The 15192-nt window shown below is 37.2% G+C and overlaps 1 protein-coding gene across 11 annotated transcripts in view; it reads left to right on the forward strand.

Moving 5' to 3' along the window:
• The window catches only part of MYO9A (myosin IXA), a 280075-nt gene that overhangs the window by 19270 nt on the left and 245613 nt on the right, over positions 1–15192 (forward strand). For 9 of the 11 annotated variants that reach the window (XM_058737154.1, XM_058737152.1, XM_058737159.1 and 6 more), the window contains exon 2: positions 12900–13018. The exons of the other annotated variants lie outside the window; for them this stretch is intronic. The gene's annotated coding sequence lies outside the window, so the exon portion shown is untranslated. The remainder of the gene's footprint in view (positions 1–12899; positions 13019–15192) is intronic. 11 annotated transcript variants of the gene reach the window in all.

The following is a 15192-nucleotide window of genomic DNA, read 5'->3' on the forward strand; positions in this document are numbered from 1 at the left end:
ACAGAGACAGAGGATGAACGGGGCAGGGTCAGAGAGAGAGAGGGAGACACGGAATCTGAAACAGGCTCCAGGCTCTGAGCTGTCAGCACAGAGCCTGACACGGGGCTCGAACTCACGAGCCGTGAGATCATGACCTGAGCCGAAGTCGGACGCTTAACCGACTGAGCCACCCAGGTGCCCCGAGTCATTGTTTTCTTTATGTCTAGTATCACATTTAACTTCATAGCAACTGTGAATTAGGTGATCGTGGTGATTTCTTTTAACTGCATGCAAACTTTTAGGGAAGATGGCTTATTATTTACCTAGGACTCTACAACTACTAAGTGCTAAAAGTAGGATCTGAACCCCTGTGTGACTATAAAGCCCATATTTCCCCCATAAAATTATTTTGGAAAAAGTCTCTAAATGGTTAATGGAGATTTCATGAAATCTATGGTTAACATTTCTGTACTTGTGTGACAATCCCTTAGGCTTTCATTTAGAGGTTAGTCTTATTTTAGACAATTCAAATAAGTATTTGGTTTCTAAGGCCGCATGGATTAGAAGCAGCAGTGAGAACAGAGGGGCATTTGTAGGTTGTTAGGCTGAAAGCATGAAAAGCTTTTCTATAAACTAAAAGTAAGCCAATCTGTTGATACTGAGATAGGGACAGAGAACTTTGCTTATGTGTGTTAGTAGTTTTTATGAATATCACTATCATATAAAAATTGACATTTACTACAAGATTCCAGATTCTTAAGAAATGTGTGAATTATATTCAGTATACTCTGCTTTAAAAGATATAAAGTTAGAAATATGTTGTGGAGGGGTGTCTGTGTGGCTCGGTCGGTTGAGCATCCAACTTTGTCTTAGGTCGTGATCTCACGGTTTGTGGGTTTGAGTACTGCATCAGGGTCTGTGCTGACAACTTAGAGCCTGGAGCCTGCTTCAGATTCTGTGTCTTTCTCTCCCTCTCCCTCTGTCCCTCCTGTGCTCGTGCTTTGTCTTTCTCTCAAAAATAAACATTAAAAAAAATATGTTGTGGAAATAATTTCATCCAGAGTATTTGAAAACAACTTCTAGTGCTTAATTAAAGAGCTGAAATTCCAGTGTTGGAAAAGTTGGATTTCTAGAATGACTTCTCTAAAAATTCAGAATAGCTGAGATTTTATTGATGTACTGGTAAATAATTTGTGACTCGCTATATATCTAATTGCCATGCAGTAAAATAATGATTAACTTGAACTTTTATTTTTACATAAAACTGTTAACTTACCATGAATACTTATTCCTTATAAGTTATTAATTTAGAATTGTTACCTCACAGCATAAAAAAAAAAAGAATCCCACTTAGGTCATTGGCACAATATGGTTTTTGACACATAGTGAATGAAGGCACCCTTTTAATAGGATCAAAACCTAAGAAAACTTTTAAGATTAAACTTTTTTTTTAATGTTTATTATTTTTGAGAGAGAGAGAGAGAGAGAGAGAGAGATGGAGCAGGAGCAGGGGAAGGGCAGAGAGAGAGAGGGTGACACAGAATCTGAAGCAGGCTCCAGGCTCTGAGCTGTCAGCACAGAGCCCGACACAGGGCTTGAACTCATGGACCATGAGATTATGACCTGAGCTGAAGACGGAAGCTTAACTGACTGAACCACCCAGTTCTCCAAGATTAAACTTTTCTATAAATGGCAATATTGTGTTGATAAAAGTCAAGATCTTGAAGGAATAAAAAGAATACATTTTTCCGTAATGTTTGACTTTTGAGGCAATAAGGCAATATTTGATGAGTGCGTATTTTGAAGTATTAACTTAGTTGTTTGCTGTACTACTGTTCTAATGAGAACAAAATTTTAGGCTTTATTCTTGAGCAAGTTGGTAAGGGATGCTCTTATCTGAACGTACTTGTATTTTTGGAATGCTATTTCTTTGTAGAAAGGCACCACATTGGTCAGAGAAGGGAGACTGGATAGCTATGGATAAATGAGCACAGAGTTATCAATGTAAGTAGAAAAATCAACTTGTAGCACATGTTTTGTTGATGGAAATCAATACAGCTAGTCTCTTTGTAGATAATATTTGAAGAGCAGAGTTTTTCACTTTAATAAGCTTACATAGAGTTAAACATTTGAATTTTCCCAACTCAAGGAACAGTTGCAACACTCAGAGATAATAGCCTACTGGTGTGGGCAAAAAGATAAATAATAGAAAGCACCATGTTATTGTTTTGTTCATGGACCAGAAGTGCTCTCATTGGCCAGTGATGCTTCTGAATGCCTTATGTCAGTAGTGCCAAGGCTGAGAAGTGTATGTGATGCAGATTGTAAAGGGCTGGGTGAGAGAGGGGAAGAGGTGTCAGAGGGGAAGAGGTGTCAGAGTGGCAAGTGACAAATATGTCAGGTTACATTTTTGAGTGTGTTGGAAAGGAGATGCCTGACTGTGGTAAATAAGAGTAGAAATCAGAAATTATCACAGTTGAAGGGATGGAAGAGAAAGGAAGTTGTGTATATTTCAAGCTCTGATGGAAAAAGAAAGCCATGCATATACTAGGCACAGAGGGATGGCATTGTATTTCTTAGGCAATGGCAGAAAACTAGAGTAAGTATCCTATAGAGTTCATTATAATACAGTGTGAAGTTTTAAGGTGTATTGGTAATTGTATATCAAAAACTGCTGTATAGTTGTACTAGTTTGCTAGGGCTGCCATAACAAAATCCCACAGACTGGGTGGCTTAAATAACAGAAATTTATTTTCTCACAGTTCTGGAGGCTGAAGGTCCAAGATCAAGGTGTTGACAGGTTTGGTTTCTCCTGAGGTCTCCTAAGCTTGCAGATGTCCACCTTTTCACCATATCCTTGCATGGCCTTTTTTTTTTTTTTTTTTGGTGTCTCTTCTTTTTTTAATAAGGATGCCAGTCCTATTGGATGATCTCATTTAACCCTAGTTACCTCTTTAAACATCCTATCTCCAAATATAGCCACATTGGGGGTTAGGGCTTCAGCATATACATTTTAGGGGGATACAATTCAGCCCATAATAGTAGTGTAAATCCAAATATCAGAACAGAATAGAAGCTAAATCTTGTCTAGAGAAAGCCATAGTGGAAAAGAGTATAAGAAAGAGAAGACAAGTATAGGATAGTTTTGATGGATTGGTATATTAGTTTATTCATGTCATAATATCAATTTTTTGCATATTCAGAAATAATGGATGCTGTTGAATAGATTCACTATTGTCTCTCAGGGTGTCAGACTCTATACTAGGTTTCTTTGTGGGGTTTTTTTTTTTTTTTGAGGGGGTATCTAGGAATCAGCTAAGTAGTGAAAGAGGAGGGTGCAATGGAAATACCGTAAACATTGTAAGGATAAAATTATTGATAAACAGAAATCAGTAAATAGTGGTTTTCTTTGCCTAATCACAGTTGAGCAACTTAAAATTTCTTATAGGTATGAAAATATTTGCAGATAAAGATGTATGTCTAATGTTAATTTATGCCATGGCTGTGTATTGCTAAAGGTTTAGAAAACATTTTGAAATTATGTTTGTTTTCTTCATTTGTACAGATTGAAAAGGTGGTATCCTATTAAAAAAAAGTTTATTTATTTTTAGAAAGCTAGTGAAAGTGCATGCACACGTGGGTAAGGGGCAGAGAGAGGGAGAGCGAGAATCCCAAGCATGAGGTGCTCTATCCTACCAACTGTGAGACTGTGAACTGAGCCGAAATCGGGAGTTGGCTGCTCCTCTTAACCTACTGAGCAACCCAGGCACCCCTCTATTAATTAATAGTATTAAGAAGTTTATTGGTGTGGCTATGTGCCTTTGCTTTCATTCTCATTTCTAGTGAAGATGACATAAACTATATGGAACATGATTAATTTTTTATTATTGTACAGGAATGTCTAGTCAAATCTAAATTTTCATTAGTTAATTTTGGATTTCAGCTTTTACGAGTAAAGGGCAGGTGATATGAGGGTAAGTTTTTATTTACAGTTGTTTTTGGGCTACAAGGGCAGAGTTGGGTAGTTGGGAAAGAAACCATAGGACCTGCAAAGTTTAACATACTTACTGTCTGGCCTTTTGCAGAAAAAAATTGTGGACCTCTGCACAGACCATGATTAAATGCCAATGAATAATATTGTGAGTTAAATAATTTGTACAGGTCACACAGCTACTTTATTTTTGGCTATCCTTTTTCTTAACTTTTTGGAGAGCCTTTTAATTTCAGCAGACTGTGGTACCAAATTTACATATTATTTGTCATTGTTGGCATTTCCAGTTTGTTGCTTTCTGTTAGAAAGCACCTCAATTCCATCTGTAAAAGGTCACCAAAATAGAGGAAGATTATATCAGTGCTGGGTTGTGTTTGTTTTTCAGGCTCCGTAGGGAGCTTTTGCTATAAAATCAATGCCATGCTAGACTCTTGCTAAACAGCTAATCCCAGCTATAGTTTATGTATTTATTTGTTTCAATCAAGTGATTTCTTTGTCTTTTCCTCATCTAAATTTCTTTTTTCAGTTTTTATGAGACTGTCATTGATATTTTAATTTAGATTCCCTTGAGATATGAATAAAAGTGATACGTTGGCTCTGTGGAATAAATTTAGAAGAGCCAGGGGTATGCTTAGATCTAATGACTGTAGCCAAATGCATGACTTGGCTGTGCTTTTTTGATGTTCATGGATCCTTATTGCAGTGGTAGTTGGTTGAGGTAGGTATACTTTCTAATTGATTCATCATTGATTTTTAATTATCTGTGGTAAATGTTGCAAGTTGTTGATCTTGATATAGGTACCTCTTTAGAGGTAAATACAAATTTATGTAAGGTCACTCTTGTTGGGTGGTTAGTAGTGGCTTAGCTTTAACTTCTGGGAACAAATGGTTTGCTCTATCTCCATAACGTCTTAAATATTTATATTATTGGAGAATGATCCTATAAAAATAGATTACTAACCATGAATGATTTATAATAGGAAAGATGAGTTGTCTGTTTATAGGTAGGTAATGGAATACTCAACAATAACTTATTTATCTTTCACACCTCACCCCATGAGGAGATTGGGGTACATGCCCAGATGCAACTAGTCACAAACATCAATCAGATCTAGAATGGTCACAGATGATTTCCATGGTTTCAAATCCATAGGTCATTTCTCTATTCAACTTCATTTGCTGCTGCTTGAAATACTTTTCCTTCATGAGCCTTCATTTTTCTGGTGGTTTTCCTCTGCTTCGATATACCATCTAAAGCATGTTGTTTATCTGCTGTTCTTCAGTTTCTTCATTTGAAAATTGTGATAATAGTGCTGTTTAGCTCCACAAAATTGTTCTAAGATTGAATGACTCAAATGAATAGTTTGGCACATATCAAGTATTGTTGTGTTTTTTTTTTTTTAATTAAAAAAATTTTTTTTTAACGTTCATTTCTGAGAGACTGAGAGAGAGCCCAAGTAGGGGAGGGGCAGAGAGAGAGGGAGACACAGAACCTGAAGCAGGCTCCAGGCTCTGCGTGCACTGTCAGCACAGAGCCCGACGTGGGGCTAGAAGTCACATGCCGTTAGATCATGAACTGAGCTGAAGTCAGACACTTAATCAACTGAGCCACCCAGGTGCCCCACATATTAAATATTCTAAGGGTTAACCATTATTATTATTATTATTATTATTACTACTACTGCTGTTATTACTGTGTGTTTTTAAGTCATTAGCTGCTCTATTTTTGACTCTCATTCTTCTCTGCAGGACCCCTAACTGCTGATGACCCACAGGGCGTAGTCATAGTTCTTCTCTATCTGCTGTGTGTTTGTACGTGAGTTCATCTAGTCTGATTGCCTAAAGTGCCATCTATATGCTGATGGTTAGCAGATGTGCCTTATCTTTAGCCCTTTCCTCATTTGTTTTCCAGACTTGTCTATCTAGTTGCTTTCATAATATTTTCACTTGCATATCCTGTTAGAGTCCTAGACTTAACATGGCCAAAGACATACCACAGCCCCCAGCCCCTAACAGCAACAAACACACCAACAACAAATGAACATGAACAAACCTGTTTTTTCCCCAGGTTTCTATTTCTATTTTAGTAAATAGAACCACTATTTACCTGGTCACTTTCATTCAGATGAACCTAAGTGTTGTCTTTGTTCCCACACCTAATCAATTCATCATTGAGTACAGAATACATACCCAATCTGTCCACTTCTTTCTATCCCCAGCTGCTACTATTTTATTCAACAACCATTACCTTTTGCCTAGACTGCTATAATAGTCTCTTAACTGGTCTCCCTTCTTCTACTCCTTCTTCCCTCCCTCCTCTAATCCATTCTCTTTCAAGTAACTGGAGTAACCTTTTAAAAACATAAATCAGGTTATATTATTCCTTGTATATAAACAATAAAATAAAACAATACCCAGAGGCTAGTACATTAGAATGAAATCCCAGACTGTGAGGTACGATCAAACTCCTTTCTATCTCTGACCTCAACTTTCTCACCATTTTCCTTGTGGAATACTTTGTTTCAGCCATACTACCCTAACCTCCTTTCTGTTCTGCAACCATACCAAGTTTGTTTCTGATTTAAACATTTTGCATTACGTATTCCTCTTAGCCTGGAGTATTTCTCACATATGTTATCATAGTTGGCTTCTTCATTTCATACAGGTTTGTTACCACCTCCCTGAGGCTTCACTGCATGCTACTGATAACTAAAATAGCATACGTAAGTCTTCTAGTATAATGATAGACAAACTGCTGTCCACAGGCCAGATCCGGCAGGTGGCCTGTTTTTGTTCTGTCTGAGAGCTAAATATGGTTTTTACATTTTTAAACATTTAAAAGAGTAAGACAAAACAAAAACTCCAAATATGTGATCCACAAAGCCTAAAATATTTATACTCTGGCTCTCTATAGAAAAAGACCATACAGTTATCCAAAATTAGTTTGTTCATTTATTTCTTTGTTTTTGTTATTTATTTATTTATTTATTTATTTATTTATTGTTTTGTCCTCAGGATGCTTAATTGTTGAAGAGTTTTAGAACATTGGTTGAATTATCTGGAATGGAGGACTTGAGCAATAGTTAATACAAGGAACATTAGTATTATTGAAGAGTAGAAAAACAGGGCAAATAAAAAATGTAGTAGGGACAAAGACTAAAGAGACTGTGGGACATCTCCCAAAGTGGACAAGAAGAGATGATCTGTTAGAAGGGTCTCCTGCTCACACGACTCTGAAAGCCTCTCAGAATCATTCATACAGAGGATTCAAATCTGAGTTTAAAGTATGCCTGTAAAACTACTCAAGTGATTAAGAGTATGGTTATCTGAAAAGTCATTCACTACCTGAAAGATGTCATATTATAGAAGTGTGTTTCATAAACAGAGTAGTAGGGTTGAAAGATACCCCTAGGCCCACCCTTATAAATAAATGCTGAATTCTTATTCCTCAAGCTTAAGAATGTGGAAAGTGAGGCTGAATCGCAGCATTTTGTATTTTATAGTCATTGAGCTTATCTATCTTGTCAACAAGACCTTCAAAATATTTGGACATTTATGGAGTTTGTAAGTGGATCAACTCCCCAAGTCTCTAATTCTTATTGAAAATTAAAGGAAGAAGTGCTCAGAAGAAGGTTATCTTAACTGAAGGGATAAAAATTTATGAATGTGTAAATTAAGAAAAAAAAGTCTCTCTGCTTTGTTCTCATATTTACTACTGGGTATAAATAACATATGTTGCTATTGTCTTATATGTTTCTATTGTCTATCACTACCTTTCCCTGCTTTTTTTTCTACTTCAACAGCCTGGTAAGTGGTTTATCACAAATTGTAAAATTGCTTCCGAATCTGTTTTATATTATTGATTCTATTGATAGTGGCTATTGTGAGGTAAAACATTTTATAATAGTTTCACATATCTATTCAACAAACATTTTTTGAGTACCGAACATTGTGTAGCAGATATAAAGACAAATACTCTGCTTCAGCAAGCCTGTAGACTGGTAGGGGAGACCACCAAATATGGACTAAGCAGTTGACAACACAATTTGGGAGTTCAGTGGTAAGGCTAAACTCAAACATCACTATTGCAAAGAAGCCTTCCTTCAGACCCCAGTGTGCCTCCTAGTCTCCCTTTATTATTACCAGTTCCTGTGCTAAATAAAAGCTAATGTTGAGCTGCAGTGGGGTCAGAATTGATCTCTGCTCCATAAAAAGCTTATGATTTCATAGAGGAAATATGATGTGTAGCTTTTCAACTATAACATGAAGCAGTTTATGAAAGGCAAAGTAGCATAGTGTTTAAGAGCACCAAGTCTAGGGCTAGACCACTGAGGTCCAAATCTTGGCTTTGCTGTGTAACTAGCCTGTAACCTGAGACGAGTGTCAATCTTCATGTGCTTCAGTTTCTTGATTCGTAAAATGAGGATAGTAATATACATTTGATTACGATTGTTATGAAGATTAAATGACTTAAGCACAGAGTAAATGCTGAGTGTGTTGCCATTGTTGTCATCATCATGTTTCTTATTTGTGCTAAGTGTAGCATATTGGTTAAGAAATTGGGACCTGGTTTCTTTTTTTTTTTCTTCAATATATGAAATTTATTGTCAAATTGGTTTCCATACAACAGCCAGTGCTCATCCCAAAAGGTGCCCTCCTCAATACCCATCACGCACCCTCCCCTCCCTCTCACCCCCCATCAACCCTCAGTTTGTTCTCAGTTTTTAAGAGTCTCTTATGCTTTGGCTCTCTCCCACTCTAACCTCTTTTTTTTTTTTTTTCCTTCCCCTCCCCCATGGGTTTCTGTTAAGTTTCTCAGGATCCACGTGAGAGTGAAAACATACGGTGTCTGTTTTTCTCTGTATGGCTTATTTCGCTTAGCATAACACTCTCCAGTTCCATCCACGTTGCTACAAAGGGCCATATTTCATTCTTTCTCATTGCCACGTAGTACTCCATTGTGTATATAAACCACAATTTCTTTATCCATTCATCAGTTGGTGGACATTTAGGCTCTTTCCATAATTTGGCTATTGTTGAGAGTGCTGCTATAAACATTGGGGTACAAGTGTCCCTATGCATTAGTACACCTGTATCCCTTGGGTAAATTCCTAGCAGTGCTACTGCTGGGTTATAGGGTAGGTCTATTTTTAATTTTTTGAGGAACCTCCACACTGTTTTACAGAGTGGCTGCACCAATTTGCATTCCCACCAACAGTGCAAGAGAGTTCCCATTTCTCCACATCCTCTCCAGCATCTATAGTCGGGACCTGGTTTCTAACCCCAGATCATCTGTATCATCTTGGGAACATCACATAACCTTTCTGAGCTGGTTTCTTCATCTTTAAATGAGGATAATAGCACACGTTTCTTATTAAATGGGGTAATGCATATCAAGCATATAGCATAGTGTCTAACTATATATTATCAATAACAAGGCGTTAGTCTTCCTAAAGCTGTGAATGAAAATGTTGTCGACTTTTAAAGAAATGAAGTGCTGCTGAGATGTAGCACATTCCTGAGCTCGTAAGAGTCATTAACTGTGTGTTCAGTTAAAACATTAATTATTTAGAGATTGGGAGCCTAGAGAGAAAGCTGTTTGATGTACAGTTTTCTTTCTGTGAGGACTGTGGAAGGGTAATTTGATAATCTTATAGGCAAATATCATTGAGCTAGTAAAATAAAATCTATGAATAAATGATCTGGATAAAAAGCAGGTATAGGGGCGCCTGGGTGGCTCAGTCTGTTAAGCGTCCGACTTCGGCTCAGGTCACGATCTCGCGGTATTTCAGTTTGAGCCCCGCGTTGGGCTCTGTGCTGACTGCTCAGAGCCTGGAGCCTGTTTCAGATTCTGTGTCTCCCTCTCTCTCTGACCCTCCCCCGTTCATGCTCTGTCTCTCTCTGTCTCAAAAATAAATAAACGTTAAAAAAAATAAAATAAAAAAATAAAAAGCATGTATAGTTTTTTTTCTAATTACAAATAGAATTTTTTTTTCCAGAAAGAGAGAAAGAGTGCAAGTAGGGGAGGGGCTGAGAGAAAGAGAGAGAGAGAGAGAGAGAGAGAGACAGGGGGAGAATCTTAAGCAGGCTCCACACCCAGCATGGAGCCCCGTGCAGGACTCAATCTCCCGACTGTGAGATCATGATTTGAGCCGAAATCAAGTTGGATGCTTAACTAACTGAGCCACCCAGGCACCCACAAATATAATTTTTTGTATTTTCATTAAGAATTCTAAAGAATTGTAAGGTTCTTTTTCTGTAAAACTTTGTGCATCATATTGTAATTTTGAGTCAACTAGTTGGGTTTTCTCAGAGGAGAAACTTTGCTGTGTAAAACTATATAAAATTTTTTTTGTAGCCTTAAAAGATTTTTATTAGGATGAATAAACATTTTGAAGCTTTTGGAATTTTGTTAAGTGGATAAAAGCACAGAAACATCATAATTATATCATCCATATTGGTGTATTAAGAAAAAAATCTGAAACTAAAAATAGAACTACCCTATAATCCAGCAATTGCACTATTAGGTATTTATCCAAAGGCTACAAAAATACAGATTCAAAGGGGTACACTATGGAGAGAGCCCAAGTGTCCTCTGACTGATGAATGGATAAAGAAAATGTGGTATAGGGGCGCCTGGGTGGCTTAGTCAAGCATTCGACTTTGCCTCAGGTCATGATCTCATGGCTTGTGGGTTTGAGCCCCATGTCGGGCTCTGTGCTGACAGCTCAGAACCTGGAGTCTGCTTCAGATTCTGTGTCTTCCTTTCTCTGCCCCTTCCCTGCTTCTACTCTGCCTCTTTCTCTGTCAAAAATAAACAAACATCAAAAACAAAAGAAGATGTGGTATATATGTATATACAATGGAATATTACTCAGCAATGAAAAAGAATGAAACCTTGCCATTTGCAGTGATGTGGATTAGCTAGAGTATATTATGCTAAGCAAAATAAGTCAATCAGAGAAAGACATACCATATGATTTCACTTATATGTGGAATTTAAGAAACAAAACAGATGAGCATATGGGAAGGTAGGGGAAGAGAAGAGAGGGAAACAAATCATAGGAGACTCAATGATAGAGAACAAACTATGGGTTGATGGAGGGAGATTGGGGGGAGATGGGCTAGATGGGTGTTGGATACTAAGGAGGGCACTTGTTCTGATGGGCACTGGGTGTTGTATGTAAGTGATGAATCACTGAATTCTGCTCCTGAAACTAATATTGCATGGTATGTTAACTAAAATTTAAATAAATTTATTACTTTTTTACATTTATTTATTTTTGAGAGAGAGTGGGGAAGGGGCAGAGTTTAGAAAGGGAGACAGAGGATCTGAAGCAGACTCTGCTGACAGTAGCAGGGCTTGAACTCAATGCAGAGCTTGAACTCAAGAACCATGAGATCAGGGGGTACCTGGGTAGGTCAGTTGGTTAAGTGACTGACTTTGGCTCAGGTCATGATCTCATGGTTTATGGGCTTAAGCCCTGTATCAGGCTCTGCGCTGACAGCTCAGAGCCTGGAGCCTGCTTTGGATTCTGTGTCTCCCTCTCTCTCTGCCCCTCCCTTGCTTATGCTCTCTCTCTCTCAAAAATAAATAAACTTAAAAAAAAAAAAAGTGTGAGATTATCACCTGAGTGGGGCTTGAACTCATGAACCGGGACATCGTTACCTGATCCAAAGTCAGATGCTTAACCAACTGAGCCACTCAGGTGCCCCAAGAAAAAAATACTATTTACAAACACTGGAGAGCTATCTTATAGAGGGAGTGATTTTAAGTTATTTATGTTTTGGTCATAGTCTGGTCTCTGCATGGAGTCTTAATTGAATGGCAAATGATTAGTGTTTTTTGAAGCTGTTAAAATAATGTAATTAAAAGAATAAATCTTTGGATTAATATTTAAACTAGATGCTAGTTTTTATACTTTCCCCAGGTATTTAATGATTATAGTAAAGTTTAATTTTGAAATATTCTTAAGTTATATAGTAAATTATAATACTGGACTGATAATATTTATTACATGGAATACCACTTTAGCTTCAAATAACCAATCTCATTAGTTATACTAAAGTTTTTCCTTTTTATTATTGAGATATACAGTGAAGTGCAAAAGTCTTCAGTGTTCACAGTTTAAATATTAAATACCTGCTTATCCAACACTCAGATCAAGATAAAGAGTGTTTATAAAACTCTATAAGGATTCCTTTTGTGCTCTGCCTCCCACTCCTGAAGGAAACCATGCTTCTGAAGTTTATAACCATAGTTTTATCGGTGAACTTCATATAAGTGGGATAATTTTGTTTATATCTTTCTGTATCTGGCTTTTTTCACTCAATATTTTGTCTGTGAGATTAATTGTTGTTTGTATCAGCAGTTTGTTCTTTTTTATTGCTGTATTGTATTCCATTAATTAATTTTATTGTTGATAAGATTTTGACTGTTTTTATTTCTTTGGCTATTTTTGAATGAAGTAGCAGTGAACATTCTTGTATGTAGCTTTTAGTGGACATAGCCAATTTTGCTAGAGGTTTGGTAATATCCCATTGTGGTTTTTATTCTCATTTCTCAGATGACTAATGATGTTATATTAGTCAACTGATAATCCTAAACAGACAATTTGAAAATTGCCAGTGGTGTACAATAATATTTATTTGTTGGTCATGATTTTGTGGGTCTCCTGGCATAGCTCTTCTTGTGTATCTCATCTTCCTACTGGGAGTAGTAGGGTAGATAATGCATATTCTCATAGTGGTGGCACAAATGCAAGAAGGCATACCTAACTGGGCAAGCATATTTTAAGATCATCACGTCTCCTGACCTCTCACTCTTGAAATTAAGTCATGTGGCTTTGCTCAGTTCAAGGGATGAGGAGGTATACTTGACTGGACTTGAGGATAGGTAGTGAATAATTTTTTTTTTTTTTTTTTAAAGAAGCCTCCACACCCAGCACAGAACCCAGCGTGGGGCTTGAACTCACAACCCTGAGAGCAAGACCTGAGCTGAGATCAAGAGTTGGACACTTAATCGACTGAGTCACCCAGGCACCCCAGGTAGTGAATTTTTTGAACAATAATCTAATTCACTGCAGATGTTGAATTCTTTTTCATATCTTTATTGGCCATTTAGGTATTCTCTTAAGAGCCATCTTCTTTTTTTTTTTTTTAATGTTTGTTTATTTTTGAAAGAGCACAAGCGGGGGAGGGGCAGAGAGAGGGGGACAAAGGATCCATAGTGGGCTCTGCTCTGACAGCAATGAGGCCATTGTGGGGCTCGAACTCACAAACTGTGAGATCATGACTTGAGCCAAAGTAGGATGGTCAACTGACTGAGCCACCCAGGTGCCCCAAGAGCCACCTTCTACATATATTACTAGGCACACTTACTCTATCAGCAACATTGATTAACTCCTTAGGAAAGAAATTTGATACTCATTTAAATTTTTAAATTTTATTTATTAAATATTTTATTTTTTAAGTAATCTCTATACCCAACGTGGGGCTTGAACTTACAGCCCCGAGATCAAGAGTCTCCTGTTCTACCAGCTGAGCCAGCTAGGTGCTCCTGCTTGCTCATTTTTAAGGCCAGATATTGTTGAGAACAGCTCTTACAGGAAGTTAAATAAAGTGGTGTATATAGATGAAAATAGATGAGAAGGTAGGAAAAAGGGAAAACAAACTATTAATAAAATGACTGCCTTAAGCAGTAAAAATGATTTCTAAAACACATGAATTAATGCGTATGTGGATTTATTTCTTTAACAAATATATTTTTGAGCTGTGGATACCTATGAAGAAAAAGACAAAAACGTTTTAGTGGGGAAGTCTTCCAATAGACAAAAAAACAAATAAATAGTAATATAATTCTAGGTAGTGTATCAAGTTCTATGATTAAAAATAGATCAGGACAAGGAGAATATAGCAGGGAAAGGGGGTTATTTTACATAGGTTAGGAAAGAAAATCCTCTCTGAGGAGTTGGCATTTGAGCAGACACCTCAGTGAATGAAAGAAGGTCCAGGTAGAGGGGGCAGGAAGGAAGTGTAAAGGTCCTAAAGCAGGAATAAGCTTAAATTCAAAAAAAGACCAGTGAGGGTAGAGGTGGAGTAGAGTGAGGGAAAGATGAAGTTAGGCTACAGTAAGAGGTTACAGTTTTATTCAATTGTGTTATGGAGAGACATTGAAAGTTTTGGTAAGAGAGTGACGTGATCTGATTTACCTTTAAGAAGGGTTGACTCCCCTGTTAGGTGTAAACTAGACTGTAGTGGAGCAATGGATACAGGCATATCACACTCTTTCACTAATTCAGATGAGAGAATGATAAGGGGCTTGAAGTAGGTGGTATAGATGGGAATGGCAAAAATGGTTAGATTCGGGATATATTTTAATGGCAGACCAATAGTACTTATTGTTGGATTGGATATTGAAGAATTTCCTTATGGGGGAAGTTAGAACATTTCTTTAGTAATGCGTTAGTCAGGGTAAACTAACTGCTATTACTAAACAGCCTCCAAATATCAGTGATTCTACACAATAAAATTTTATTTCTTTTCCATCATAGTCCAATGTAGATGGGTGAGGATGGGGTGATGGTGGGTGTTCTTTGTGTGGTCATTTGGGACCAGGGTTCTTACATCTAGTGGCTCTGTATCCCATAGGACTTTAGAGCTTTCCCCTGGATCCTTTCCATTTTCTAGTAGACAAGGAAAGGCAGGCCCTCCCACCCCCTTTATTTAGGGGCTCTTATTGGCTCAGCCTGAAAGGACATCACCCCTGCCCACTTACCATTGGCCAAGGATTCAGTTGCATGGTCCCATATAATTAACTGCAAGGAAGGTTGGGAAATGCAGTCTAGCTGTGTGCCCAGGAAGAGGAGGAAATGGGTTTGTAAAAAGAGTAGAGACTTTTGAAAAAAAAGAGTATTATAAAACACATAGTTAGCAAAGTTTAAAAATATAAATATTTACATATTTAAGTAAGTTATGTATTTACTTGTAAATTCAGTTTTTTAAATTAAGTTACGTATTTACTTGTAAATTCAGTTTTAAGTACTAAAATACGAAGAAACATGAATATTAGCTCTTGAACACCACTTCCTCCAAATTATTTCTCTAAAATAAGCTCAAAATATTTAATAGCTTTCTCCCCATGACATTTACAACTGTATACAAATCAGTATTGTTTTCTCGAATGGACCCTGCCTTGATAGTAGAATGTTCTCCTTTTAATA

The sequence above is a fragment of the Neofelis nebulosa genome, chromosome 7 (assembly GCF_028018385.1).
Source record: "Neofelis nebulosa isolate mNeoNeb1 chromosome 7, mNeoNeb1.pri, whole genome shotgun sequence".
In the NCBI taxonomy this organism is placed as follows: domain Eukaryota; kingdom Metazoa; phylum Chordata; class Mammalia; order Carnivora; family Felidae; genus Neofelis; species Neofelis nebulosa.